We start from the raw sequence: 10,810 nt of genomic DNA on the forward strand, positions 1-10,810 counted from the left end.
AGAAAACCAGAAATGATGCTGTGGTTCAAGTGGTAGAGCAATAGCCTTGAGGTGAAGAGCTGAAGGACAGTGCCCAGGCCTAGAGTTCAAGCCTCCATGACTAACAACACAACAAAAATTACACAATCTATATTATTTTGTTACATCAGCAGAAAATGAATGAAGACAATGGGCTTTTGAGAAGTAGGGCATCTTTTTTTTTTTTGCCAGTCTTGGGGCTTGAACTGTCCCCTGAGCTTCATTTGGTCAAGGCTAGAACTCTCCTATTTGAGCCACAGTGCCACTTCCAGCTTTTTCTGTTTATGTGTGTGTGTGTGTGTGTGTGTGTGTGTGTGTGATTTCACCATTGACTGCTTGCATATTCAGTTTCTCAGCAAATCAAGAAAGATTTAAGGACTTATAGGTCCTGTTGGAAAATTGGAAGGTCAGTATGGCTGGTGCACAGAGACTAGGTAGTGAATGGTGCTGAATGTAGAAATCTACATATGTGTGGTTAATATTTATGACACACTCCTATTACGGTCTGGTTGCTCCTGTGGTTACATGATTGGCATCCAGGTGGTAACTCAATAGGAGGTAATCAGAACTCACTTATAGGATTTGGGCTTTGTTAAGCAAATTGGAGAAAGTGGAGCTTTGATATTAGGAAACGGGGATAGTTCTGAGGTGTGGAGCTTCTGGTTAACAAGTTATGGAGTTTTATTTAATCCTGTCCTCAGACATTACAGATGCTTTACCTGACAGCTGCTCTCCCCCTTACCAGTGCACCAGTGTCCAACCTGGATTGGCAGTCAGTGGCTTGCCCTGCACCATCCTTGTTGGCCAACAATGCTCATATGTATCATTGTGTTTCTAGCCTAGGTGTCTTCCTTTGGAGATATCCTTATCTGGAAACTGACCCTCTCTGACTACCAGTACTTTTTCTCTCCTATTTCTCCCCTGTAGCTAGAATCTAGAGGCTCCTTCAATGTTGAGATAATCCCTGCACACTTTGGGTATGAGCAGTTTTCAGATCCTGTCTGAGAATGCTGTTCATTGCCTCTGAGATGGACATCCACAAAGAAGCGAGGTAGCTGACTTGATGTCAGAAAACCAAGGTTAGGTTTAGTTTATTCATGGGAATGGCAAGCAAAACTTACACTCCTCTTTCATTGTAAAAATAGAAATCAAGGTCTTCTTTTAAAAGAAATTTCCCTCCTTTGTTTTGTAAGTTTTGAATTTTTTTTTTTTTGCCAGTCCTGGGGCTTGAACTGAGGGCCTGGGCACTGTCCCTGAGCTTCTTTTGCTCAAGTCTAGCACTCTACCACTTGAGCCACAGCACCACTTCTGGTTTTTTTTTTTTCTGTGTATGTAGTACTGGAGCTTCATGCATGCTAGGCAGAATTTTGTGTGTGTGTGTGTCTGCTGGGCCTGGGGCTTAAACTCAGGGCCCAGGGTGCTGTCTCTGCACTTTATTACTCAAGGCTAGCTGGCACTCTGCCATTTGAGCCACAGCTCCTTTTCTATCTTTTTAATGGTTAATTGGATATAATAGACTCACAGACTTTCCTTCCTGGGCTGGCTACTATGATCCTCACATTTCAGCCTCCAAGTAGGTAGGATAAGTCAGTGGCCAGTGCTCAGTGTCTGTTCCTTTCAACCTCTCCTCTTTACCTTCATTTATCACACAGAAGGCTGATCACTGATCATTGTGGTCAAATTTAGGATTCTATAATTTCTATGAGAGTTATTAGTCTTATTTATTTATTTATATTTGTAGTAGGGCTACTGCTCTTCTACTTGAGCGATAGTTCCTCTCTAGTTTTTTGCTAGTTAGCTGGAGATAAGAGTCTCATGCACTTTCTTGCTCTGGCTGGCTTCAAACCACAATCCTCAGGTCTCAGCCCTCTGAGTAGCTAAGATAACTAACAGTCATGAGCCACTGGTGCCAAACACGTTTTTTTTTTTTAATCTTAGATGTACTATAGTTATCATCACTATTACTGAAGAATAGAAATCAGACAAATGCTATGTTGCAATGATGATTGGCGTGTTATTGGTACTGAAAATTCAAAACAGAAGAATCTAAGCATTTCTGTTTTTAGTGAGTACTCCAAAGGTTGCTTTCTGTATTTGGTCTGTTCCATGTTACACAGATGGAAAAGAATTCATGTTAGTAAAGAAGCCCGGTGCCAGTGACGTATGACTGTAACCCTAACTACTCTCCAATTAACCACCAAAAAGCCAGAAGTGGAATGTTGGCTCAAGTGGTAGAGAGCTATCCTTGAGTAAAAACACTATGGGACAATGCCCAGGCCTGAGTTCAAGCCCTAGGATGGGCACCAAAACAAACAATTACGATTGCTTTATATCTAATAAAATTCAAAATGAATAGTAGAAGTGAAAGCTCCAGCTTATGGTTAATGTACACAATTCATCATCTTTCATCTGACTAGTACTGGAATCTCTGGTTTAGAAACATCTGTGGATTCTGAGTTTGGAAGACACTATTGGTTGTTACTTACTAACTAGTATTTAAGGTAATGTGGAAGACAGTCTTTCATAGGATGTTTAGAATACCTGCTCTAAGATAGTCCCAGAAAAAAATTGAAGCTCAGGTATCTTTGATACATGTAGTTAAATCCCACTCTTGAAGATTCACTATATATATACATACATACATACAAATATATATATATATATATTTATATTTTTTTTTTTTTTTTGCCAGTCCTGGGGCTTGAACTCAGGGTCTGAGCACTGTCCCTGAACTTCTTTTGCTCAAGGCCAACACTCTACCACTTGAGCCACAGTGCCACTTCTGATTTTTCTGTTGTTTTTTTTTTTTTTTTGTCGGTCGTGGGGCTTGAACTCTGGGCTTGGGCGCTGTCCCTCAGCTCTTCAACTCAAGGCGAGCGCTCTACCGCTTGAGCCACAGTGCCATTTCCGGTTTTCTAGTGGTTTATAAGAGTCTCATGGACTTTTCCTTGCCTGGGCTGGCTTTGAACTGTGATCCTCAGATCTCAGCCTCCTGGGTAGCTAGGATTACAGGCGTGAGCCACCAGCACCCGGCTTTTCTGTTTATGTGTTATTGAGGAATCAAACCCAGGCTTCATGCATGTTAGGCAAGCACTCTACCACTAAGCTACATTCCCAGTCCCCACAGTAAATATTATGATATTCAAATCCATGATGAATTAAGAAGCCTATTTTCTGTGTGTGTGTGTGTGTGTGTGTGTGTGTGTGTGTGTGTGTGTGTGTGTGTGTGTGTGTGTGTGTGTATGTGTGTGTGCGCCTGGGGCTTATCTCAGTGCTGTCCCTGAGATTTTTGTTCAAGGCTAGTTGCTGTACCAGTTGGGCCATTCCATGAATGGCTTTTGGTGGTTAATTGGACATGAGTCTCATGGACTTTCCTGCCTGGGCTGGCTTTGAACGGTGATCCTCAGATCTCAGCCTCCTGAGTAGCTAGGATTACAGGTGTGAGCCACTGGGGCCCAGCAAGAAGCCTGTTTTAACTTTATGTTTCCTGACATTATTTGATGATAGAACCTTTCTCTTTCATTAATTACTTTTTTGCTGCTTGCATTAGGGTTTGAATTCAGGGCCTTCCCTCCTGGTTTCCTTTTTTGTTCACCGTTGGTTCTCTGCCATTTCAGTCATATCATATTACCAATAATTTATACAAATTAGAGTAAAGGAATAATCAATGAATTTTTAAGTAAAAGACATTATTAGACATTTTGATAAAAATCTAAGCCTCACTTTCCATTCCAAATTTTCCTGGTTTTGAAGATGTATACCCCAAATGTTCAGTGCTTTCTGGGTATAATTTCATATCATCTGTTTCAAATGAATGAGAAAATTCCCATCCTATAAGAAGTAACAGCAAATCTCAAATTCATTACTACTTGATCATGGATTCATGTCATTTCTTTTTCTTCTTTCTCTTGAATCATTAGCTGGGGCTGGTGGCTCATGCCTGTAATCCTAGCTACTCAGGGGGCTGAGGGTCACGGTTTAAGCCAGCCCAGGCAGGAAAATCTGTGAGACTCTTATCTCCATTTAACCACCAGAAAACCAGAAGTGGTGCTGTGAGCTGAAGATCTGTGGGATAGCATCGAGGCCCAGAGTTCAAGCCCCATGACTGACAATAAACAAAACAAAACAAAAACTTTTCTCTTTTAGTCCTCTTTCTCCTTCTGTGCTTCCTTCCTTTCTCCTCCCCTTTCCTCTCCTCCCCTCCTCTTCCCTCTTCTTCCAGTGGGTCTCATTATGTAGCCCAAGCTGGTCTGGATCTGGTGCTCCTTCTGCCTCTGCCTCCCTACAGCTGCAATTACAGGTGTGCGCCACCACACCTGCTGCTAGTCATCTATCTATCGATTTATCTTTCTATTTATCTATCTATGTCCTTTTTTTTCTGTCAGACCTGGGACTTGAACTCAGGGTCTAGGCAATGTCCCTGAGCTTCTTTTGCCCAAGGCTAGCATTCTACAGCACAACTTCTGTTTTTTTTTTTTATTTTTTTTTATGTGGTACTGAGAAATGGAACCCAGGACTTCATGCATGCTAGGCAACGACTCCATACTGAGCCATATTCCCAGCCCCATACATCTTTTTTTTTAAATGCATTGTTTTATATACATTTTTTATATACACCTTTTATATTCATTAACATGTTGTAGGGCTTGAACTCAGCGTCTGGATGCTATCCCTAAGCTCTTTTTTGCACAAGGCTAGTGCTCTACCACTTCAAGCCACAATTCTACTTCCAGTATTCTGGGGCTTAATTGGAGATAGGAGTCTCATAGCCTTTCCTGCCCAAGCTGGCTTTGAACTATGATCCTTAGATCTCAACCTCGTGAGCCCCCTGCGTAGCTAGGATTACAGGTGTGAGCCATTAGTGCCTGGCAGCATTTTTCTACTTAAGAATCATATCAGGGCTTAGTGGTTGAGTGTTTGTCTAGCATGCACAAAGCCCTGGGTTTGATTCCTCAGTACCACATAAAATAGAAAAAGCCAAAAGTGGTGCTGTGGCTCAAGTGGTAGAGTGTTAGCCTTGAGCAAAAAAGCTCAGGGACACCATCTAGGCCTTGAGTTCAAGCCCCAGGACTAGCAAAAAAAAAAGAGGGCTGGGAAGGTGGCTCAGTGGTAGAGTGCTTGCCTTGCATGCATGAGGTCCTGGGTTCGATTCCTCAGCACCACATAAACAAAAAAAAAAGCCGGAAGTGGTGCTGTGGCTCAAGTGCTGGAGTGCTAGCCTTGAGCTGAAGAGTTGAGGGACAGCGCCCAGGCCCAGAGTTCAGGTCCCACGACCGGACCCAAAAAAACCAAAAAACAACAACAAAAAAAGAATCATATCTATTAAACTTATGCAGGGAAATCTCTTGAAGTGTGAATAAATATTGTAATTTGTGTTATTAGAAGAGCACGATCTTGGAAATGGAAACAGGAGGTTTTTTTCTTGTTTTTGTTTTCTTTCTGTCTTGTTTGTTCATTTATCTATCTTTGGGAAGGTAAGGGGGCACAGAAATGAGGGACAATGGGTGAACAAATGCAGCAGTGGTACTCACTAAACACTATGTTGAAAATGAACTATACAACTTTGATGGTGGGAACAAGAGGGAAAAACTGGGAGACAGCAAGAGAAGGGGTGATGTTGTCCAAAAAGAAATGTACTCATTACTTGATGTATGTAACTGTAATCTCTTTTTATATCATCTTTATGATAAGAATAAAAATATAAGTGATTGCATAAATTTCACAGTATTGTGGGATAGTGATACTTAGCTAAAGTCATGAACATGTTTTAATCTTGACAAGGCAAATTGTCATTATCATGGTCTATAAAGCTTGTGAACTCTACAAACTTTGACAATACAACTGTTTCTTCCAAATCAGGTGATATGTACATTTCGTTCCTTTTGCTTAGTGTAAGCTGTTTCCTTTCTTTTTTTCTTTGTTCTTTTTCTTTTGCCAGTCATAGGGCCAAAACTCTGGGCTTGGGTGCTGTCCCTCAGCTCTTCAGCTCAAGGCTAGGGCTCTATGACTGGAGTTATAGCACCACTTCCGGCTTTTTCTGCTTATGTGGTGCTGAGGAATCAAACCCAGGGCCTCATGCACGTGAGGCAAGCAATCTAGCTCTGATCCACCTTCCTAGCCACCCCCCCTTTTTTTGTCGGTTGTGGGTGCTGTCCCTGAGCGCTTCAGGTCAAGGTGAGCACTCTATCACTTGAGCTACTGCACCACTTCTGGTTTTCTGGTGGTTTATTGGAGAAAAGCATCTCATGAATTTTCCTGCCTGGGCTGGCTTTGAACTGTGATCCTCAGATCTTAGCTTCCGAGTAGCTAGGATTACTGGCATGAGCTACCAATTGCCAGGCTTAAGTCCATGAGATTCTTCAGTTAAGCGGCAAGTGGAGCTGTGGCTCAAGTGGTAGAGTGCTAGCCTTGAACAAAAGCACCCCAGGGACAGTTTCCAGACACTGGAAAAAAAAAAAGAGAGAAAAGAGAAAAATACATTGTTCACTCACTTTTTTGTGCTTGAGAAATCCACTTGCATGTGATTATGTAAAGACTCATGGATTTCACAGTTCTCATTGGATCAAAATTTCTGTCTCTTTCATCTGTCTTTCAACTATGTTTAGTGAAAGTTAAAAGCATAATAGTTGTTGGAAGCTAATGAAATCCTTTAGGCATTGCAAGAAGAAAACTGAAGGAAGGAGACTTGCACACACAGGCTTATTATCTGTTGCCTTACATGTATGTCCTGCCCTGCCTTAGGACTCTGCTAGCAACAAGGCATCATCATGGCCAGAACCCCCAGAACTGTTAGTCAAAATCAACTTTCCTTTATAAATGGAATTGACCTTAAAGTAAAAGATTGAGGCTGGAGGCATGGTTTAAGTTGTAGGGTGCTTTTCTAACAAGTAAAAGCCCTGGATTTCAAATCTTACTGCTACCACCATTGCCCCCCACAATATATATGTATTAAATATGCATCCCACAGATAGAAGTGTCTTTTTTTTTGTTGGTCAATGGGGCTTGAACTCTGAGCCTGAGTGCTGTACCTCAGCTCTTCACACTCTACCACTGGAGCCACGGCACCACTTCTGGTTTTCTGGTGGTTAATTGGAGATAAGTGTCTCATGGACTGCCCAAGCTGGCTTTGAACTGCAATCCTCAGATCTCAGCCTCCTGAGTAGCTAGGATTACATGTGTGAGCCACTGGTGCCCAGCAAAGTATGTGTCTTTCAAAGAGTGATTTCTGGGGCTAGGAAGGTAGCTCAGTGGTAGAGTGTTTGCCTCGCCTGCATGAAGCCCTCCTGCATGATTCCTCAGCACCACATAAGCAGAAAAAGCTGGAAGTGGCACTGTGGCTCAAGGGATAGAGCCCTAGTTGAAGAGCTGAGGGGCAGTGCCCAGGCCCAGAGTTCAGGCCCCATGACCGACAAAAAAAAAAAAAAGAAAAAAAAGAGTGATTTTCTTATTCCTTCCTTTACTACTTAATCTATCAATCATTTCTTCTTGAACCTTTGGAGAATGTAATAAAACATGTTTTATTATTTTTTTTACTGTAGTGTTTCTTAACTATCAGCTTAGGAATGCTACCATTCTTCCTTTTTCTTATTATATTAGTCTTTTTTTCTGTTTTTAAAAAAAACTTTTAAAATCTATCTATGTATGTATCTATCTGTTGATCCATTTATCATACTGGTCCTGTGGCTTGAACTCAGGGCTTGGGTGCTGCCCTGAGCAAGGCTAATGCTCTACCACTTGAGTCACAGCTCTACTTTTTTTTATTTTTGTCTGTCATGGGATTTGAACTCTAGGCGCTGTCCTTCAGCTCAACGCTAGCTCTCTACTACTTGAGCCACAGCACCACTTCTGACTTTTTGGTGGTTTATTCGAGATAAGAGTTTCACAGACTTTCCTGTCTGGGCTGCTTTGAACCTCAGATCTCAGCCTCCTGAGTAGCTAGGATTACAGGTGTGAGCTATGGGTGCCGAGCTTGGCTTTTTTTTTTTTTTTTTGTGTGTGTGTGTGTGGTGTGTTACCACAAAAAAAGAGTCTTGTGAACTTCACTGCTCAGGCTTGTTTCAAACCAATATCTTCAGATCTCAGCCTCCTGACTAGCTAGGATTATAGGTATGAGCCATTCGTGTCTGGCTTACTTTTAAGAAAAAAAATCATTAGATATTTGTACCTTTAAGTAGTTGTACAAAGGGTTTCCAATTCAACATGTTAGTTTATGAGTACAATGTTCCTTGGTCAATGTCACCCTTTCCTTTGTTTCCCCTTCCTCATTTATTCCAAACCTACTCATTAGTCTTTTTTGTTTTTTTGACAGCCCAGGGGCTTGAACTCAGGTCCTGGGCAATGTCCTTGAGCTTGTTTTGCTCAAAGCTAGCATTATGCTACTTGAGCCACAGCGCTACTCCAACTTTTTCTGTTTATGTGGTACTGAGGAATTGAACCCATGGCTTCATTCATACTAGGCAAGCACTCTACCCCTAAGCCACATTCCCAGCCTCTAATCTTTTTGTTTTTTTAAGTGTAATTTGGAATATTTGTGGAAGAATGATGAAATCATGCTGTACATGATGAAGTAGTATGTAGTATGTTTCAAGGTATAGGCATGGTACCTGGGCTTGGTGGCGAGTGCTTGAAAGCATAGTTTATGGGAGATAGAGACTGGAAGATGAAAAGTTTGACACAAGCTTGGACTACATTGTGAGACTCTGTCTCAAAAAACAAAGTGAAACAAAACAAAACATAGGAGAAGCAAAATCACTCAAAACCTGTGTGTATCTTAGATGTACAAGTCCAATTTATACATATAGTAATTGCAAATATAATGAGTTAACAAAATAAAAAATTCTCTTCATTGTTTATGAGGCTTCCAAGAAAGACAAACTGAACTGGAATAAAACAATCTGAAAAATTAAAATTTACTGGTTGGAGATGGAGGCTTTCAGACTTTTCAGCTCTGGCTGGCTTTGAACTTTGAACTGGTTTCAGTTTCCTTAGTAGCTAGGGTTACAGGAGTGAACCATTAGCACCTGTCTTGATCTTGGACTTCTTAGCCTCTAAAAGTGTGAGAAAAATTTTGTTTATATGATATTTTGGCATAGATAACCCTACCACCCTACAGACTTAATACTTGTCTATTTTTTTTTTCTTCTGTCGGTTGTGGAGTGTGAACTCTTGGCCTGGGCAGTGTCCCCCAGCTCTTCAGCTGTAGACCAGTGCTCTACCACTTGAGCCTCAGCCCCACTTTTTCTGCTTTTTCTGCTTATGTGGTGTGAGGAATCAAACCCAGGGCCTCATGCATGCAAGGCAAGCGCTCTACCACTGATCCACCTTCCCAGCACCTTAACACTTGTCTATTTGTTCTCATTCTTGGATCTTTAGTTTCTGTGAATGTTCTCATTCCAACTTTATGACATTGTCCATACTGCTTTTATGTGTTCTGTTAAGGTTACTCTTTCCTGGGCCTCCTTTATTTGAAGGTCTACATTGATTTTTACCTTGATTTCGATTTCCTCTTTAGGATTCTATTTCAAATATGACAAGCAAACATTCTTTTCCACCTTCTAAAATAATAGTAGCACATATATTATAGAAAGTAAAATTTAGGTATGGTATTATGGCCTCATGAATGTAGGCTGTGGGCTACTCCATAAAATGCTGATAAGCCTAAGCTTCAAAGGACTTTTAGATGCTGTTTTGTTTGGAATTAGCCTTGATCCCTGGCTGAAGGATGTGGTTGCCTAAGATCAGCCACCAGACTGCAGCAAACACATTAACAACAACCAGCGAAAGATGGTTTATTGTAGGGAGGAGAAGATGAGGTGGCAGAGAAGATGTAGAAGGAAAAGAGATAGACTGGCAAGAGTTACCTAAATAGAGTGTGAATTCCACCAGGCCATTCTGTCATCACCATGTCAATTGTCTGCAACACAGTAGGTGTTCAGTACTAGTCATACTAGGCGAAAGAACCACAAGGTTTCAGAGATCAACCAGGTCCCCAGGAAAGACGGAGTTCTGGAGGATGCCTCTTTTTCTCTTGGTCTTGAGTCTACAACAGTTGGCCACCATTTCTACGACGTGCAGGGAGGGGAATGACCCTCCACCAGGGCCACCGCACTTCCCAGCTCCCTGGCAGGTGGTTCTTTCTAGTCGTTTCGCAGTGACAGCTATTTCATTATGGCTGAGGAACGTGACAACTGTTTTTTTTCTTTTTTGGTCGGTGGTGGGACTTGAACTCTGGGCCTGGGCGCTGTCCCTCAGCTCTTCAGCTCAAGGAGAGCGCTCTACCACTTGAGCCACAGTGCTACTTCCGGTTAATTGGAGATAAGAGTCTCACGGACTTTCCTGCCCGGGCTGGCTTTGAACCTCGATCCTCAGATCTCAGCCTCCTGCGTAGCTAGGATGACAGGCGTGAGCCACCGGCGCCCGGCTGTGACAACCGTTTGAACTGAATGGTCTTTGGCCCTTTTTTTTTTTTACCGCGGAGCTCAAGGAGAGCATTTTAACCTTAGCAAACGCCCAAGCCGGAGCGCCCGGGCCCCTTCGACCCCAGCGCCCCTCCTTCCGCCCGCCCCTTCCTCTCACAGCCCCGCCCTTTCCTCCGGTAGCCCCGCCCCCTCGCGCCCCCCTTGACGTGGCAGAGGCCGCCCGTGCCTCGTTGGCCGGCCGAGGTCCTCGCGGACGCCGGGGGGCGGGGCCCTGTGACTGCGGTGCCACGGCGGCTCGGGCGCGGCCCAGACGACTGACGAGAGGCTGCGACCGGCGCCGCTCTCGCAGGAAGGGCGCTGCGGTAAGCACTGAC

At 42.9% G+C, this 10,810-nt stretch overlaps 1 protein-coding gene across 2 annotated transcripts in view; it reads left to right on the forward strand.

The window, feature by feature from the left end:
• Nucleotides 1-949: 949 nt before the first annotated feature.
• The window catches only part of Sec23a (Sec23 homolog A (S. cerevisiae)), a 71,637-nt gene continuing 61,776 nt past the window's right edge, over nucleotides 950-10,810 (forward strand). The window contains exon 1 of one of the 2 annotated variants that reach the window (XM_013012336.1): nucleotides 950-1,097. The gene's annotated coding sequence lies outside the window, so the exon portion shown is untranslated. Of the gene's footprint in view, nucleotides 1,098-10,700; nucleotides 10,799-10,810 lie in introns of those variants that run through there. The other variant, XM_013012335.1, reaches the window with a different exon arrangement.

This window comes from Dipodomys ordii, unplaced genomic scaffold, assembly GCF_000151885.1.
Source record: "Dipodomys ordii isolate 6190 unplaced genomic scaffold, Dord_2.0 Scaffold16, whole genome shotgun sequence".
In the NCBI taxonomy this organism is placed as follows: Eukaryota; Metazoa; Chordata; class Mammalia; order Rodentia; family Heteromyidae; genus Dipodomys; species Dipodomys ordii.